Genomic DNA, 19,012 nt, shown 5'->3' on the forward strand with positions numbered 1-19,012 from the left:
TCATTACAGCACCCAGCATCACCGAACAGCTGGTTTTCTTGAATGTGTGCGTGAGGAACATTGCGTTTTGTCTTTCTATGTAGTTCTTTCAAAGAACACACACATTCACATCAGTCCCTTTGTCCCAAATCAGCTCACAATCTAATGTCCCTACCATACTGACACACTAGTGCCAATTTTAAGAGGCAGCCAGTCAACCCAGTATGTTAGATTAGTCTGTGGGAGGAAACATAGCACAGAGTTTGTGGTTAATTAGGTTCATGCACTGCCTCGCTTACACTTTAATCAGAGAACAAACCAAAGTCATTTATTCATTAGGTTTTCAGAGATGAGTTGGCAACTCTGATGACAACAAACTACTGAGGAATCTAAGGTACTGGCTAGGGTAATATGTAAACAAGGAAAAAGGAAACCCCCTATAAAAAAATAAAAAAAGCAATATACTGTACTTTGTAATTTGTTGGTATCTGCTTTTTCTATCTTTGATGCAAAAACTATGGTATTAATTAGAAATATGTAAACCCATTTACCTAATGTAAAACCTGTAATATAAATGTAAGGTGAAATCCTATTCCGGCTTGTATCTTAAGTCTGGGCAAAGAAAATAAAATTGTACCTCTCTAGCTAATGAAGAATATAATACAACCATTAAATTTGTACCCCACTAGTTGATAAAGAATATAATAAAATAACAAAAATTGTACCCCTCTAGTTGATGAAGAGTATAATAAAACTTTTTAGATTAATATATGTAATTGCTACAAGTTCCATCGCCCCCTTTGTAGATGGGACACTTCAAGAGCTTACCTATATTCTCTATTCATTCCTCTTCTGCCTCCTCCACCCAAAGTGACATCATTATCTTCTAGGGGGATTGGGGTTCAGGAAACAGCTGTGAATACCTTGCATAGCATACTAGCTCATTATGAAATACTTACCTTAGATGGATGCCCCCGCAGCGGTCCCGGCACACTGCTCTGGCTGGCGACATATCTCCCGGAGCTATTTCCAGGTATTGCATGATTGGCCAGAGCTGCGATGACATCACTCCAGCGCATGCACACAGGAGCCGCCGGTAAAGGCACATCAGCTGAAGAAACGGCACCCTCTGTTTGTTTCTTCAGTGCGCATGTGCCAATGACGTCGGCACATGCTGATACTGTGGATATCTCCTAAACCGTGCAGGTTTAGGAGATATCCAAGGTACCTACAGGTAAGCTTTATTATAGGCTTACCTGTAGTCAAAAGTGGTCTGTAAGGGTTTACAACCACTTTAACCACTTGCCGCCCGCCATATAGCAGAATAACTCACTCACCTATGTCTTTATGGACCTTACTTTGTGCACTGGTGCGCAGTCATGTTGGAACAGAAAGGGGCCATCCCCATACTGTTCCCACAAAGTTGGGAGCATGAAATTGTCCAAAATGTCTTGGTATGCTGATGCCTTAAGAGTTCCCTTCACTAGAACTAAGGGGCCAAGCCCAACCCCTGAAAAACACCTTAATCCCCCCTCCACCAAATGATTCGGACCAGTGTACAAAGCAAGGTCCATAAAGACATGGATGAGAGAGTTTGGGGTGGAGGAACTTGACTGGCCTGTTATAGCTTCAAAAGGTGGGCCAACTCAATATTGAACCCTACGGACTAAAGTTCATGTGCGTGTAAAGGCAGGCATCCCAATACTTTTGACAATATAGTGTATATTGCATTATAAAAAGCCTTGGGGGGGGGGGGGTGTCCTCCAATTGGGACACCTGTCATGGTGACAACAGTCTAGGAAAGAATTTCCCACAATTTGGAGAGATTTTTCTCTCACTTCTTGTTGTATTTCTGGCACAGAAAGGAAAGGAAAAATCCCCCCCAACGGGGCACAGACTACAGAAAAAACATTAATCATATCCTACCTTATCCAGAATTAAAAAATAGGCAAATATTCTTTTTTGGATTGAATTTTTAAAAGATTTTTTTGAGTGCAAAACGACATACAAACTGTTACACAGATCAACAAACCTAAAAATAGAGATAAAAAAATATATATATAAAAAATGGGCAAAGAATCAGTTTAAACTACTGCAATTCCTAATTTTTTCCTGACAATGAATATTTACACCAAATGTATTTAAGCCCAATTATTAGAGTTCTTTCACTTAGATTGCCATGATCTCAGTGCATCTATGAAATGATTTATGATTTGTGTTTAAACACATTATTACTTTCTTTATTATGTAAGATTTCACCAAACCTTATTCATCCCCGATGAAGCCCTTTTCCCGGGCGAAACATGTTGAGTTTTGGAGACTAAGCTTTTTGTTTTATTTAGTATTATATTTAATAGTCATTATGGAGTTTTGTGATTTGAGATTTTTAGTAGGGAGGTAGCACAGGGATCAATTTGGACCTTTGTTAGGATGAGCTGGAGACAAAAATAATACTTTCCCAGCTTTCTTGCATACACATTTTTTCTAGCACTACTCTGTAAAGCCAGCCATAGATTATACAATTTTCTTTCCTGCAACCAAGGTTTGAAAGAAAATTGCTCAATTCCCCAATCAACACAGTCAGTGTTGATGGGGGAATCCCTCTAGCGGAGCTTTGGGGAGACCACAATGATTATTGCTAGTGGCTATAGTTGCTGGCAATAATCGCATGCTAGAAATCTGACATGCTGGTTGTACCCAAGTTGATTGATGGGCAGACTTGGTTACAATCAGCCTGCCCATAGATGGTTCAAATCTCATCCGGTCGCTGCTGAACTGACAAAGGTTCGAACCATCTATAGCCAATTTAAAGCGGTAGAAACTGCTGGGTGATTTTGTTTTTTTCTGAACTGAAAGGTAATGTCATAATGTGCTAGTATGCATCTAATACTAGCACATTATATGAAACTTTTTGCATGTTCTCCCTGTGCCTGCATGGGTTTCCTCCGGGTACACCGATTTTCTCCCACACTCCAAAGACATGCTGGTAGGTTAATTGGCTCCTGTGTAAAATTGGCCCTAATATGTGTATGTATGAATGTGAGTTAGGGACCTTAGATTGTAAGCTCCTTGAGAGTAGGGACTGATGTGAATGTACAACGTATATGTAAAGCGCTGCGTAAATTGACGGCGCTATATAAGTACCTGAAATAAATAAAACTTACCTAAAAATAAAGAATTTCAGCAATGTGCTGTCACCGCTTTCATCTTCACCTGGTCTTCCTTCTGTGTCCGCGGACTCTGGCTGTGTGACTTGCCGGAGCCACGATGACGTTACTTGTGCTCATGCGCAGGGGACCCGTCATTTACGGCACAGGACTCTGAAGGAACGGTCCTGGCAGCTGTTCCTTCAGATCGCATGCGCCGGTGATGTCATCGGCTGCATATACAGTAAATATCTCCCAAACGGTGCACGTTTAGGAGATATTTACAGTACCTATAGGTAAGCCTTTTTATAGGCTTACCTATACAGTAGGTTTAAGTCAGAGATGGGAGTTTACTCTAGCTTTAGGTGTTATGTGACCAAATTTATTTTTAACTTAATTTTAGTTTGGAATAACAAAGGTTAGGTTTTAAGGCCCAGTGGGTTTTTTGCACGGTAAGGTATGCGCATTGCTCTTGCGCTTACATGTCTGAAAAAAATTGGTGCAGCAAGGCAATATTCAAAAGTACTATGACCCACAAGCACATTGATGTTATAACTGTTAATGGAAGCATCCACACCTACACACAATTCTAATATGACCAGTTTTCTGATGGCCCACAACTCCATTCTGCACCGGTTACCATTATCATATATTACACGTCACTGCTAAAAAACAGACAAGGAACCACAAGACCCAACATACCTTCTCAGCCATAAGTTGGACATATTGGGATTTGTAGTTCCCAAACAGCTGGCCCTAACTAGCAGACATCTGCTATACAGTAATGGGCTTTAGGTAAGATAAAGCCAAAAAGAAAATTCTCCCACAATACACATTAAAAACACCCCACTCCTGTGGGATAAGGTATCGAGGGAAAAAAGAGCATCATCAAAACAAATTACAGAAGAAAACCTGTAAGATGATGAAATATAAGATGTAAGAGGTTTTATGCACCTGAGCATTGTCTCCAGATGGCGATAGGGGCAAAACGCTTAACCCTTTGCTGGCGATGTGGATGTTTACCTAAAATAGTACCAATTCCAGACTGTACCGAGAAATAGATGCAGTCTGGACACTCACAAAACAACAACAATGCTATGTTCTAAAAGCATAAAAGCCATAAAAAGCACTATTATCCAAATCAGCCAGTTATACAAAGCTGGATACAGAGCAAAAAATAAAAAACAAAAATTCTATACTGTATCTATATTCCAGTTGTAATACAAATATGTGCTTACTGGTATCATATACATCTAAACACGGATTATTTCCCTCCTTCAAGGTCTGCTTTCCTTTTCATGGAATGTAGTTTTACTTCAGAGCTGACATAGAGCAGTCATAAATAAATAAGAATAAAATGACCCTACTGTTTACTTAAAGCGGAGTTCTGCCAATTTTTTTTTTTTTTAAAGTCAGCAGCTACAAATACTGCAGCTGCTGACTTTTAAAATAAGGACACTTACCTGTCCGCGATGTCGGCACCCGAAGCCGATCTATCCCTCGGCGGTCGGGTGCTGCCGCCGCCATCCTTGATAAGGGAATCAGGAAGTGAAGCCTCGTGGCTTTACTTCCTGGTTCCCTACTGCGCATGTGCGACTCGCGCTGCGCGTTTCCACTGGTCCCTGCTGTGTTCTGGGACCCGTGTGTATCACAGAAGACAGTGGGGGGGACAGGAAGTGGCGTAGATACCCGCAGGTGGCTTGAGTATCTATGCCCGGGAGTGGGAGCAAAATACCTGTAATTAGACAGATATCTGCTCCCCCCCCCCCCCCGAAAGGTGCCAAATGTGACACCAGAGGGGGGGGGACCAGAAAAGCGGAAATTCCATTTTTGGGTGGAACTTCGCTTTACAGTAACATAAACTCTGGTTTAAAAAAATATATTTTATTCAAGTATGTATTCTTAACTCAAAAATAAATCTGATTTTGCTCTCCGCCTCCTACAAATGCAGCTTAGACGTTGTTTTTACTGCCCCTCAACCTAGGGTTGCCACCTCATCCCTTTAAACCTGAACACATATGAATTACACAGGTTCTGAGACTAATTTAATGCAGATAAGGCACCAAGTGAGTTTAATTACCACCTTAATCAGCCTCAGAACCTGTGTAATTAACATGTGTTCAGTTTTAAAGGGATGAGGTGGCAACCCTACCTCAACCGCTCCCCTTTAGCTGGAAAGGCAGTGGCAAGGAAGTACACATGCCATAGCTGCAATGCTTTGCTTCACGGACGTGGCTGGAATTATACCCCCTGTCGTGTTTGCTGGGCACTATCGCTTTCACAACATCGCCCATTCAGGTGCATGGGGCCATGCTGCAACTGCACACAATACACTTGGTTATGTTGCGGTAGTCCTAATACATTTCATTGGTGCTGTGATCCAGCTTCCACTTAGAGGGCAGATACATCTGTTCTCCATGGCCCAAATATACAGTATGTAAGAACAAAGCTCCCCCATCTTGCTTGCTCCCGAGATGGACTATGGACTATGGAATTGGTAATATGCATAGAGCAATGCACATGATAGCAACTAATATGCACTGCTTGTTTCAAACAATTGGATATGAGGGGGAAAAGAAGATGTTCGAAAGCTCATGGAGGATGTTACATGGAGGCAGAAAAACACAAGAACCAATTTCATGAAAAATAGATTAGTGTCACTTTAATCTACACTCACCGGCCACTTTATTAGGTAAACCTTGCTACTACTGGGTTGGACCCCCTTCAGAACAGTCTTAATTGTTCGTGGCATCGATTCAACAAGGTGTTTGAAACATTCCTCAGAGATTTTGGTTCATCTTGACATGATGGCATCACGCAGTTGCTGCAGATTTGTCGGCTGCACATCCACGGTGCAAATCTCCTCCCGTTCCACCACATTCCAAAGGTGCTCTCTTGGATTGAGATCTGGTGACTGTAGAGGCCATTGGAGTACAGTGACCTCATTGTCATGTTCAAGAAACCAGTGGTGAGATGATTGGAGCTGTGTGACATGGTGCATTATCCTGCTGGAAGGAGCCATCAGAAGATGGGTACATTGTAGTCATAAAGGGATAGACTTGGTCAGCAACAATACTCAGGTAGGCCGTGGTATTTAAACAATGCTCAATTGGTACTAAGCGACCAAAAGTGTGCCAAGAAAATATCCCCCACATTATTACACCACCACCACCAGCGTGAACCATTCGTACAAGACAGGATGGATCCATGCTTTCATGATGTTTACGCCAGATTCTGACCCTACTATCTGAATGTTGCAGCTGAAATTGAGACTCATCAGACCAGGCAACGTTTTTCCAATCTTCTATTGTCCAATTTTGGTGAGCCTGTGAGAATTGTAACCTCAGGTTCCTGTTCTTAGCCAACAGGAGTGGCACCCGGTGTGGTCTTCTGCTGCTGTAGCCCATCTGCTTCATGGTTCGTTGTGTTGTGCGTTCAGAGATTGTATTCTGCATACCTTGGTTGTAACGAGTGCTTATTTGAGTTACTGTTACTTTTCTATCATCTCAAACCAGTCTGCCCATTCACCTCTGACCTCAACAAGGCATTTTCATCCACACAACTGCCACTCACTGGATATTTTCTCTTTTTTGGACCATTCTCTGTAAACCCTAGAGATAGTTGTGTATGAAAATCCCAGTAGATCAGCAGTTTTAGAAATACTCAGATAAGCCTGTCTGGCACCAACAGCCATGCCACGTTCAAAGTCACCTACATCCCCCTTGTTCCCCATTCTGATGCTCGGTTTGAACTTCAGCAAGTCTTCTCCTAACCATGTCTAGATTCTAAATGCATTGAGTTGCTACCATGTGATTGGCTGATTACCTATTTGTGTTACCAAGCAATTGAACAGGTGTACCTAATAAAGTGGCTGGTGTGTATATATATCCGTACTTTTTCAAAATAATCCAAACACACATACTACTTAATAGCCCTGTAATCTATTTTTCACAAAATCATTTCTTTTTGTTTTTCTGCCTCCTTGTATAGTCCTTTGCGAGCACCCAAATCTTTCCTTTTCACCCCACTTCAGTTTGTTTGGTACAAGTAGTGCACATTAGTTGTGGCCATATGTACTGCTCTATGTATACTATACATTCCATAGTCCCTTGTCCATCTCGGGAGTGAGAAAGAGAGGGTGGCTACTCTCTTACTTACAGTAGGGCCATGGAAAATGAACGTAGCCACCCTTTAACAGAAAAGTCAGATCACACAAGTAAAAAAAAAAAAAAAAGAAATGTGTACATCTGGAGGAGGCTCAGATCAATACTTGTTTGACTTCTAAATATATACACTATATTACCAAATGTACTGGGACGCCTGCCTTTACACACACATGAAGTTTAATTGCATCCCAGCTCTCATGGATGAGCGAGTTTGGGGGGGAGGAACTTGCCTTGTCTGACCTCAACCTGATAGAACACTTTTGGGATGAATTAAAGTGTAGACTGGGAGCCAGACCTTCTCATCAACATCAGTGTCTGACCTCACAAATGTGCTTCTGGAAGAATGGTCAAACATTCCCATAGACACACTCCTAAACCTTGTGGACAGCCTTCCCAGAAGAGTTGAAGCTGTTATAGCTGCACAAGGTGGGCCAACTCAATATTGAATCCTACTGACTATGATTGGGATGCCAATAAAGTTCATGTGCGTGTAAAGACAGGCGTCCCAACACTTTTGGTAATATAGGGGGTTATTTACGAAAAGCAAATCCAATTTTCAGCTTTCAGCACTCTCACACTTTGAATGACAAGTACTCAGTCATGCAACACTGTACCCAATTTGTGTCCTTTTTTCACACAAATAGAGCTTTCTTTTGGTGGTATTTAATCACTAGTGGGTTTTTTATTTTTTGTGCTATAAATAAAAAAAGACCGTAAATTTTGTGAAAAAAACACCTTTTTCTTTGTTTCTGTCATAAAATTTTGCTAATTAGTAATTTTTCTTCATAAATTTTTCCAAAATTTATACTGCTGCATAGCTTTGGTAAAAATACCCAAATTAGTGTATTTTATTTGGTCTTTGTGGAAGTTATAGAGTCTACAAACTATGGTGCCAATCACTGAAAATTGATCACATCTGATCAGGCCTTCAGTACATCAGTTGAATCTCATTTCTTGAGACACTGAGAGTCGGTTCACACCGAGGCAGCACGACTTGCAGTGCGACTGCCTCAGGTGACCTGAACACGACAGCAACGGCGACTTGCAAAACGACTTCTATATAGAAGTCAGTGCAAGTCACCTCAAGTTGCCCCCAAAGTCGTACAGGAACCTTTTTATGCCGCTCCTATTAGAACGGTTCCATTGTACAGAACGGGACGCGACTTGTCGCCTGACAAGTCGTCCCAGTGTGAACTGGCTCTAACAAGTCAGGAAAGTACAAATACCCCCCAAATTACCCCTTTTTAGAAAATAGACATTCCACGGTATTAAGTAAGTAGCATGGTGATTTTTTTTAAGTTGAAATTTTTTCCAACAATTCTTTGCAAAATTAAGGTGTTTTTTTTTTTTTTTTTAACAAAATTGCCATATTATCAGGTTATTTCTGACACACAGCATATGCATACCACAAATTACACCCCAAAATACATTCTTCTACTCTTCCCGAGTATGGCAATACCACATGTGTGAGACTTTTACACAGCCTGGCCACATACAAAGGACCAACATTGAAGTAGCACCTTCAAGCATTCTACGACCATAAATAACACATCTCATTTCTCAACCACCTATTACACTTTTGAAGGCCCTGGAGCACCAGGACATCGGAATTGCCCACAAAATGACCCCATTTTGGAAAGCAAACACCCCAACGTATAATCTATGAGGCATAATGAGTCTTTTGAACGGTTCATTTTTTTCCAGAAGTTTTTGGAAAATGTGGAAAAAAGATGAAAACACATTTTTTTTACACAAAGTTGTCAATTTATAAGATATTTCTAACACATAGCATGTATATAGCAAAAATTACACCCCAAAATACATTCTGCTACTCTTCCAGAGTAAGGCGATACCACGTGTGTGAGACTTTTACACAGCCTGGCCACATACAGAGGCCCAACATTGAAGTAGTAACTTCAGGCGTTCTAGGAGCATGAATTACACATCTCATTTCATTCCTACCTATCACACTTTTGAAGGTCCTTGAGCACCAGGACAGTGGAATTACCCACACAATGACCCCATTTTGGAAAGCAAAAACCCCAACGTATATTCTATGAGGCATGGGCTGCAGATAGGTACTCGGGTATGCTGATGGGCTGCAGATAGGTACTCGGGTAACTTGATGAGCTGCAGACAGGTACTCGGGTACTCTGATGGGCTGGTGACAGGTACTCGGGTACTCTGATGGGCTGGTGACAGGTACTCGGGTACTCTGAAAGGCGGTGACAGGTACTCAGTACTCATATGAACTGTGACAGGTACTCAAGTACTCAGCTGGACTGTGACAGGTACTCGGATACTCAGATGAACTGTGACAGGTACTCAGGTACTCAGATGAACTGTGACAGGTACTCGGGTACTCAGATGAACTGTGACAGGTACTCAGATGGACTGTAACAGGTACTTAGGTACTCAGATGGACTGTGACAGGTACTCGGGTACTCAGCTGAACTGTGACAGGTACTCGGGTACTCAGATGAACTGTGACAGGTATTCAGGTACTCAGATGAACTGTGACAGGTACTCAGATGAACTGTGACAGGTACTCGGGTACTCAGATGAACCGTGACAGGTACTCGGGTACTCAGATGGACTGTGACAGGTACTCGGGTACTCAGATGGATTGTGACAAGTACTTGGGTACTCAGATGGACTGTGACAGGTACTCGGGTACTCAGATGGATTGTGACAGGTACTTGGGTACTCAGATGGACTGTGACAGGTACTCGGATGAACTGTGACAGGCACTCAGATGGACTTGTGTGACAGGTACTCAGATGAATTGTGACAGGTATTTTGATGGATGGTGACAGGTACTGTGATGGGTGGTCCTCTTTATTAGGGGGAGGGGCAATCAGTGTGTGTTGGTGTACACTGTAAGCGGTATTGAGATGTTACCGCAATCTCCTTCTCACACACGATCGGTGTGTGAGGAGGAGAACCCGGTAACATCTCGTTACCGCTCTATGTTTACATTTAGTGATCGGCTGTGAAAGGATCACAGCCAATCACATGGTAAACAGCCGCCAGCCAATGGCTGTTTACCAGCATCGGTGACGAGCAGTGTTCCCGGTAACACGCCGCCACTGACACGCTCGCGCGCATGCATCCCGTGCAAAGTGGGGCGGTACCATCTGTGATCGGCCGTGACTTCATCACGGCCGATGATGTGGTAAACAGCCATGCTCAATGGCTGTTCGCCCCCCTCGGTGGCGAGCGGTGTCTCCTTGATACGCCGCCACCGAAGGTACAGGGCTGCGCGCACACGATCGTGCGCATGCCCTGTTTAAATGGACTTACGTCATATGATGCCCGCCCAGAACAAGAGCCACGTCGCATGGCCGTCATATGACAGCCAGCGGGCGGCAAGCGGTTAATGTCACTTTAATGGATCATTAGATTAAGTATCTAAATTTGGCCTTAGCGCTAGCTTTCTGTAATTTAACTTTAAATGCAAAAGAGCAATGTTAAGTCTCCTGTCCTGCCAGACAGGGCTGTGCTATGTGACAGAGCTGTGTAAATGTTATAACTGGATGAATTAAAATAAAATCTTTTGTCAGCTAAAGCATCCCTCATATATAGAGTATATTTCATCTGTGTATTTAGCCGTTTGTCTGAAGTTCAGCTTTGTCAGTTGCCATATATAATCATTCCTAATTGAGACACAGCGAGGAACAACGAAAGAGGGCAATCTCACAGATAAACAATAAAGCCAACCATTGTGGAATTTGCTATAAACCAGTTTACTATAAATCCAGTATCTCCTATGGGAAACTTTAAACATTGAAAACAATATGTAGACTACACAACAACAGCAATGGTAATAAAACACCATAATGAGAATGTAATAGGTAAACAAGCTGTAAATGACGCTATAAAGCGGTAAAAATGAACAAACCCAAGTTTATGTTCCTGGCGATCTAAAGTAAATTCCCAGATTCTCACAGAAATCATTTATATTTATGATGTGAATATTAAACAGCGAACAGGGGAATGCCAATGATGCAGTAAATAAAATCAGTTGTCTAACTTGTCTAACCAAGTGCCACCAATTACGGACTGCCAGCCAGCACATTTTACCACAAGTGACAAATTAATCATCCCAGATAATTTAAAAATAATGAAATGGATCCTAGGATGAGAAAGAGTTAGGGCCATTCTAGTGCAATGAAGCATATCAGTGCTCCCCAGGGCTAACATTTTCTCATCTCAAGGCTGAGAGACTGAAAGGCATAAATTATACTCCAATTACCAGGGCTCCTATGGGACTTCAGTCTTGCGACAGGTGAAGAGGATTCAAAAACAAAGCAGGAGATACAGGAACAGGCGGCTGAGCCTCCTTACAAAGGACAAAGGTGCTTTCTTCATTTGGTAAGAAGCTCTCAGTTAGTAGTACCAAGTAATATGCTGTAGTGTCCCTTTAATGCAGTGGTGGTCAACTTTTATGATATAGAAGGAGGTCTCAAGTTGGGCCCCTGGTGTCATCAAAAGGCCACACATAATTTTCAGTGAATGAAATGCTACAGAACATTGTCAGAGACTGTAGACATGCAAAATGAGATGGTTAGACACTACAGGGGTGCTACAAGAGATGGTCAGAGACTGCAGACATGCTACCAGAGATGGTCAGAGACTGCAGACATGCTACCACAGAAGATGGTCAGAGACTGCAGACATGTTACCAGAGATGGTCAGATCAGAGACTGCAGACATGCTACCAGAGATGGTCAGAGACTGCGGACATGCTACCAGAAATGGTCAGACACTAAAGACATGCTATATAAAATTGTAAGATACTGCAGACATGCCACCAGAGATGCTGCAGACATGGTACTGGAGATGGTCAGAGACTACAGACATGGTACAGGGGATGGTCAGAAACTGTAGACATGCTATCAGAAATGGTCAGAGACTGCAAGCATGCTACAGGGGATGGTCAGAGATGGCAGACATGATACAAGAGATGGTCAGAAACTGCTGATATGCTATCAGAGATGGTCAGAGATTGCAAACACAATAAAAAGAAAGAGAGGGCACACCAACGTAGTGCATTATCCTTAAACCCTTGTTTTTATTGCTAAAAAGTGATAAGTATTATACTCACAAGATTACAATTAGGTGAAAGCTCATCATATGGTCCAACAGCAAATAACATCATGTGATGCCATATTAATCTGTCCATAGTATATTAACGTGTGAGGCAGGAGGTAGAGGTCCAAAAAACTAACGCGTTTCAAGGTAATGCCCCTTCCTCAGAGCCAAAGTCCTACCCTACCACTTGTCAATATAGTGCTCCTAGGACCTATTGTTCTGCAGATATGGGGCTCCTTGTGCAGCCTTTCAGAAGCTATATATAGAGCGGCCAGTTTAAATGCAAGCTGACACACTCTGTTTGCAGTGGACTGAGAGGATGAGCTCACAGTTCCCCTCACTTGTCAGAGGAACTAAGCTCAATGGACAGCTTGGAGCCTTGGACTAATGGTAAAGCACTATCGGACCAAGCTGTCCAATAAAAATGCTGCAGTGGAGGCTGTCCTCTCACTGCAGTGTCATAGAAGGGGGCATGTGTCTAAAAGACAAATGTTCCCTTCCAGCCCAGCCCTCCTAACTAGAAGGGAAAAGCATGGGTTTATGGGTATAAGGTTTATCCACAATCCCATGTTTTTCTCACACAGTTAAGAGGGGGAGAATGAGAATCTGCATCTTTTGAAAAGATACTGTTTTAATCAAGCTAAATCATATATTATTATGCTATATGTTATAACATAATCATGTATTATTTATCTATTTACTGTGAAATTACTGGTTTGAAGTTATAACTTCAAATTTCAGAAATTTGTCCTTTAAACCACCTGCTTGAGTACAGTTTTTGGAAATATAGTAAATTACGTTAACCACTTGCCAACCAGCCGGCGTCATTATACTGCGGCAGGTTGGCTGTATTGCGCAAATCGCCGTAGCTGTACATCGGTTCGTGCAATAGATACAGTGGGCGTGCGCACGGCGCCCCGGAGCCAATGAGTGTGACTGGCAGCTGTGATGCCAGCCAACCGCGATTGCTCCACAGAGAGCCAGAACGGGGATCTGTCAATGTAAACAAACAGATCCCTGTTCTGACAGGGGAGTAGAGGGAGATCGTCTGTTCCTAGTGATCAGGAACAGCGATCTCTCTCCTCCAGTCAGTACACTCCCCCCACAGTTAGAAACACCTCCCAGGGTACACATTTAACCCCTTGATCACTAGTGTTAACCCCTTCCCTGCCAGTGTCATTTATACAGTAATCAGTGCATTTTTATAGCACTGATCACTGTATAAATGTCACTGGTCCCAAAAAAGTCTCAGTCCCGCTAAAAATCGCTGATCTTCGTGTTCGAGTCGAACCCATGTTCGACTCGAACATCGGCTGTTCGATCGTTCGCCGAATTGCGAACGTTATGGGCCGTTCGCGCTAAATTCGTGTGGCGCGTCACGGCCCATAATTCACTGCGGCATCGCAGTGCATTGCTGGCTGATGATTGGCCAAGCATGCACTATGACCCGCATGCTTGGCCAATCACAGCGCCGTCAGTAGAGAGAGCTGTAATTGGCCAAAGCCAGGGTGGCTTTGGCCAATTATGGCTCAGGGGATTTAGTACACACCCCACACTATATAAGGCCGCCTGCACGGCGGCCCTGTGTAGTGTGTGTTCCGGTGTGCTGAGAGATAGAGAGAGAGAGAGACAGTGTCATTTGATTTGAGTTAGATAGATTAGGCAGAACAGTCAGTCAGTTAGCTGCACTTACAGTGTATTGTGTATATATATGCATCCCAGGTGTTGCATATATATATATACACTGTATTCAGTTTAGCTAGATCCGTTCCTGTTATCTTCTATCTAGACTATTTACATTTAATGCAGTGCGTCCTGCTCACAGTGTTCAGCTAGATCCGTTCCTGCTATTTACATTTAGTGCAGTGCGTCCTGCTCACAGTGTTCAGCTAGATCCGTTCCTGTTATCTTCTAGACTATTTACATTTAGTGCAGTGCGTCCTGCTCACAGTGTTCAGCTAGATCCGTTCCTGCAATTTACATTTAGTGCAGTGCGTCCTGCTCACAGTGTTCAGCTAGATCCGTTCCTGCTATTTACATTTAGTGCAGTGCGTCCTGCTCACAGTGTTCAGCTAGATCCGTTCCTGCTATTTACATTTAGTGCAGTGCGTCCTGCTCACAGTGTTCAGCTAGATCCGTTCCTGTTATTTACATTTAGTGCAGTGCGTCCTGCTCACAGTGTTCAGCTAGATCCGTTCCTGTTATCTTCTAGACTATTTACATTTAGTGAAGTGCGTCCTGCTCACAGTGTTCAGCTAGATCCGTTCCTGCAATTTACATTTAGTGCAGTGCGTCCTGCTCACAGTGTTCAGCTAGATCCGTTCCTGCTATTTACATTTAGTGCAGTGCGTCCTGCTCACAGTGTTCAGCTAGATCCGTTCCTGCTATTTACATTTAGTGCAGTGCGTCCTGCTCACAGTGTTCAGCTAGATCCGTTCCTGCTATTTACATTTAGTGCAGTGCGTCCTGCTCACAGTGTTCAGCTAGATCCGTTCCTGCTATTTACATTTAGTGCAGTGCATCCTGCTCACAGTGTTCAGCTAGATCCGTTTCTGCTATTTACATTTAGTGCAGTGCGTCCTGCTCACAGTGTTCAGCTAGATCCGTTCCTGTTATCTTCTAGACTATTTACATTTAGTGCAGTGCGTCCTGCTCACAGTGTTCAGCTAGATCCGTTCCTGCTATTTACATTTAGTGCAGTGCGTCCTGCTCACAGTGTTCAGCTAGAGCCGTTCCTGCTATTTACATTTAGTGCAGTGCGTCCTGCTCACAGTGTTCAGCTAGATCCGTTCCTGTTATCTTCTAGACTATTTACATTTAGTGCAGTGCGTCCTGCTCACAGTGTTCAGCTAGATCCGTTCCTGCTATTTACATTTAGTGCAGTGCGTCCTGCTCACAGTGTTCAGCTAGATCCGTTCCTGTTATCTTCTAGACTATTTACATTTAGTGCAGTGCGTCCTGCTCACAGTGTTCAGCTAGATCCGTTCCTGTTATCTTCTAGACTATTTACATTTAGTGCAGTGCGTCCTGCTCACAGTGTTCAGCTAGATCCGTTCCTGTTATCTTCTAGACTATTTACATTTAGTGCAGTGCGTCCTGCTCACAGTGTTCAGCTAGATCCGTTCCTGTTAAATTCCTACTGACAGGCAGGCTTGTCTGGTTACAGTATATAAAGCTACCTGAAGAAAATTACAGGTGTTCTATTTGATCCTATTAGTACCACGGTCAGGCAGCTAGACTATTTACATTTAGTACAGTGCGTCCTGCTCACAGTGTTCAGCTAGATCCGTTCCTGTTATCTTCCTACTGACAGGCAGGCTTGTCTGGTTACAGTATATAAAGCTACCTGAAGAAAATTACAGGTGTTCTATTTGATCCTATTAGTACCACGGTCAGGCAGCTAGACTATTTACATTTAGTACAGTGCGTCCTGCTCACAGTGTACAGCTAGATCCGTTCCTGTTATCTTCCTACTGACAGGCAGGCTTGTCTGGTTACAGTATATAAAGCTATCTGAAGAAAATTACAGGTGTTCTATTTGATCCTATTAGTACCACGGTCAGGCAGCTAGACTATTTACATTTAGTACAGTGCGTCCTGCTCACAGTGTTCAGCTAGATCCGTTCCTGTTATCTTCCTACTGACAGGCAGGCTTGTCTGGTTACAGTATATAAAGCTACCTGAAGAAAATTACAGGTGTTCTATTTGATCCTATTAGTACCACGGTCAGGCAGCTAGACTATTTACATTTAGTACAGTGCGTCCTGCTCACAGTGTTCAGCTAGATCCGTTCCTGTTATCTTCCTACTGACAGGCAGGCTTGTCTGGTTACAGTATATAAAGCTACTTGAAGAAAATTACAGGTGTTCTATCCCAGCTTAGTGCAGCTACAGGCCATTAGTATGTCTGGAAGGCCAAGAAGGAGAGGCAGACAGTCACAAGCCAATAAGAGAGGGCAAGCAGGCTCTGTGTCTAGTGCTGGTCGTGGAGACGGTGCATCCTCATCAGCACGTGGCCATGGGACACGCTTGGCCTTTTTTTCGGCAGCTGGCCGTGTTGAGCCGCAACATACGGAAGACTTGGTCGAGTGGATGACCAAGCCGTCCTCATCCTCCTCATCCTCTCTCACCCATGCCCAGGGTGCTTTGTCTGGCAAAGCAGCGGCCTCTTCCCTCAGCTCAATGTCATCAGTGACTCCTTCCCTAGCTCCACCATGTCCTCATGAGGATTCCCTCGAACTGTTTGACCACAGTGTTGGGTACATGCTCCAGGAGGATGCCCAGCGTTTGGAAGGCTCTGATGACGATACTGAGCTCGATGAAGGCAGTAACATGAGCACGGACAGAGGGGGTGCCCAAGAAGGACAGCAATCTGGCAGTCATGCTCCCCCTGCTGCAGCATACTGCCAGGTTTGCTCCAGTGATGAGGAGGGAGGGGATGATGAGGTCACTGACTCAACGTGGGTGCCTGATAGGAGAGAGGAGGAGGAGGAGGAGGAGGAGGAGGAGGCGGCGGCACATCACCAACGAGGCAGGATGCCCTCCAGGGGCCAGCCTAAGGGCAGCACATTGACTGCATCACACCCCAAAGCTCCACATGTGCAGGGCGCTACAGTCTCTGCGCGTTATTCAAAAAGTTCTTTGGTGTGGGCCTTTTTTGAGACGAGTGCATCAGATCGCACCGCTGCTATTTGCAACATATGTCTCAAGCGTATCTCGCGTGGCCAAAACATCTCCCGCTTGGGTACCACATGCTTGACCAGACATATGTTGACCTGCCATGCAGTTCGTTGGCAAGCGTATCTAAAAGACCCACACCAAAGAACAAAGAGGATCTCTCCTTGCTCCTCATCAGCTGAGATTTCCAACCCCACTAGACCTTCAGTCCTCTCTGAGACCTGCAGTGAGAGGAATGAAGGTGTAGAATTAGGTGTGTCACAGCCAAGTACTTGTGGGCAATCTGCTTTTGGTACACCGACGTCAGATTGTACCAGGCAAATTTCCCTGCCCCAGCTGCTGCACCGCCGAAAGAAGTTTGCTCCCAGCCATCCACATGCCCAGCGGTTGAATGCTAGCTTGGCAAAATTGCTAGCACTTTAACTGCTGCCTTTTCAGTTGGTAGACTCTGCCCCCTTCCGTGAGTTTGTGGAATGTGCGGTTCCTCAGTGGCAGGTACCCAAACGCCACTTTTTCTCACGGAAGGCGATTCCGGCTCTCTACCGGCATGTGGAAGGCAATGTCCATGCCTCGCTGGACAGGGCGGTCAGCGGTAAGGTGCATATTACCGCTGACTCATGGTCCAGCAGGCATGGACAGGGACGTTACCTAAGTTTCACGGCGCATTGGGTGACTCTGCTGGCAGCTGGGAAGGATGCAGGACAAGGTGCAGTAGTGTTGGAGGTTGTTCCGCCACCACGCCTCCAAAATGCTGATTGTGACACACCTCTCTCCTCCACCCCCTCCTCTTCTTCTTCCTCCATGGCCTCTTCCTCGGAACCAGCGGTGCTCCGTAGGCGTTCAAGGGGCTACGCAAGTACGCAGGCCAAAAGATGCCATGCGGTGCTTGAGCTGGTGTGCTTGGGGGACAGGAGCCACACTGGGGCAGAGGTTCTGTCAGCTCTGCAGGGGCAGGTTCAGAGGTGGTTGACGCCACGCCAACTTAAGGCAGGAATGGTGGTTTGCGACAATGGCACCAACCTCCTCTCTGCCCTCCGACAGGGACAAATGACCCATGTGCCCTGTTTGGCTCACGTCCTTAACTTGGTGGTGCAGCGGTTCTTGGGCAGGTACCCGGGCTTACAGGATGTCCTGAGGCAGGCCAGGAAAGTCTGTGTGCATTTCCGCCGGTCATATAATGCCAGTGCTCGGCTGACGGACCTCCAAAAGGAGTTTAACCTGCCCAAGAACCGCCTAATCTGTGACATGCCCACCAGGTGGAACTCAACGTTGCCCATGCTGCAGCGGCTGCACACGCAGCAGAGGGCCATCAATGAGTACCTGTGCGACTATGGCACCAGGACAGGGTCAGGGGAGCTTGGTTTTTTTTCCCCACGCCAGTGGGCCATGATCAGGGATGCATGCACTGTCCTGTCACCATTCGAGGAGGCCACGAGGATGGTGAGCAGTGACAGTGCATGCATCAGTGACACTGTCCCCCTTGTCCACCTGTTGGAGCACACGCTGCGTGGAATAATGGACAGGGCACTTGAGGCAGAACAGAGGCAGGAAGAGGAGGACTTCCTTAGCTCTCAAGGCCCCCTTTATCCAGACAGTGTTCCTGCGTGCCCGCCGATCACACAGGAAGAGGACGAGGAGGAAGAGGAGGAGGAGGAAGATTGTGTCAGTATGGAAGTGGAGCCTGGCACTCAGCATCAGCAGCAGTCTTTAAGGGATCAGTCCCAAGAAACACATGGACTTGTACGTGGCTGGGAGGAGGTGGCTGCGGACCATGTCGTTCTTAGTGACCCAGAGGCCTCCGGACCGAATGCCTCAGCAAACCTACGCTGCATGGCCTCCCTGATCCTGCAAAGCCTGCGTAAGGATCCTCGTATTCGTGGTATCAAGGAGAAGGACCAATACTGGCTGGCAACCCTCCTTGATCCACGTTACAAGGGTAAGGTTGCGGACC

General features: G+C 44.7%; 1 long non-coding RNA gene across 1 annotated transcript in view; it reads left to right on the plus strand.

Annotated features, from left to right (window-relative positions):
* LOC141111078 (uncharacterized) overlaps positions 1–19,012 on the plus strand; it is a 284,023-nt gene that overhangs the window by 68,692 nt on the left and 196,319 nt on the right. The window lies entirely within an intron of this gene.

This window comes from Aquarana catesbeiana, linkage group LG10 (assembly GCF_042186555.1).
Source record: "Aquarana catesbeiana isolate 2022-GZ linkage group LG10, ASM4218655v1, whole genome shotgun sequence".
NCBI classification, from domain to species: Eukaryota; Metazoa; Chordata; class Amphibia; order Anura; family Ranidae; genus Aquarana; species Aquarana catesbeiana.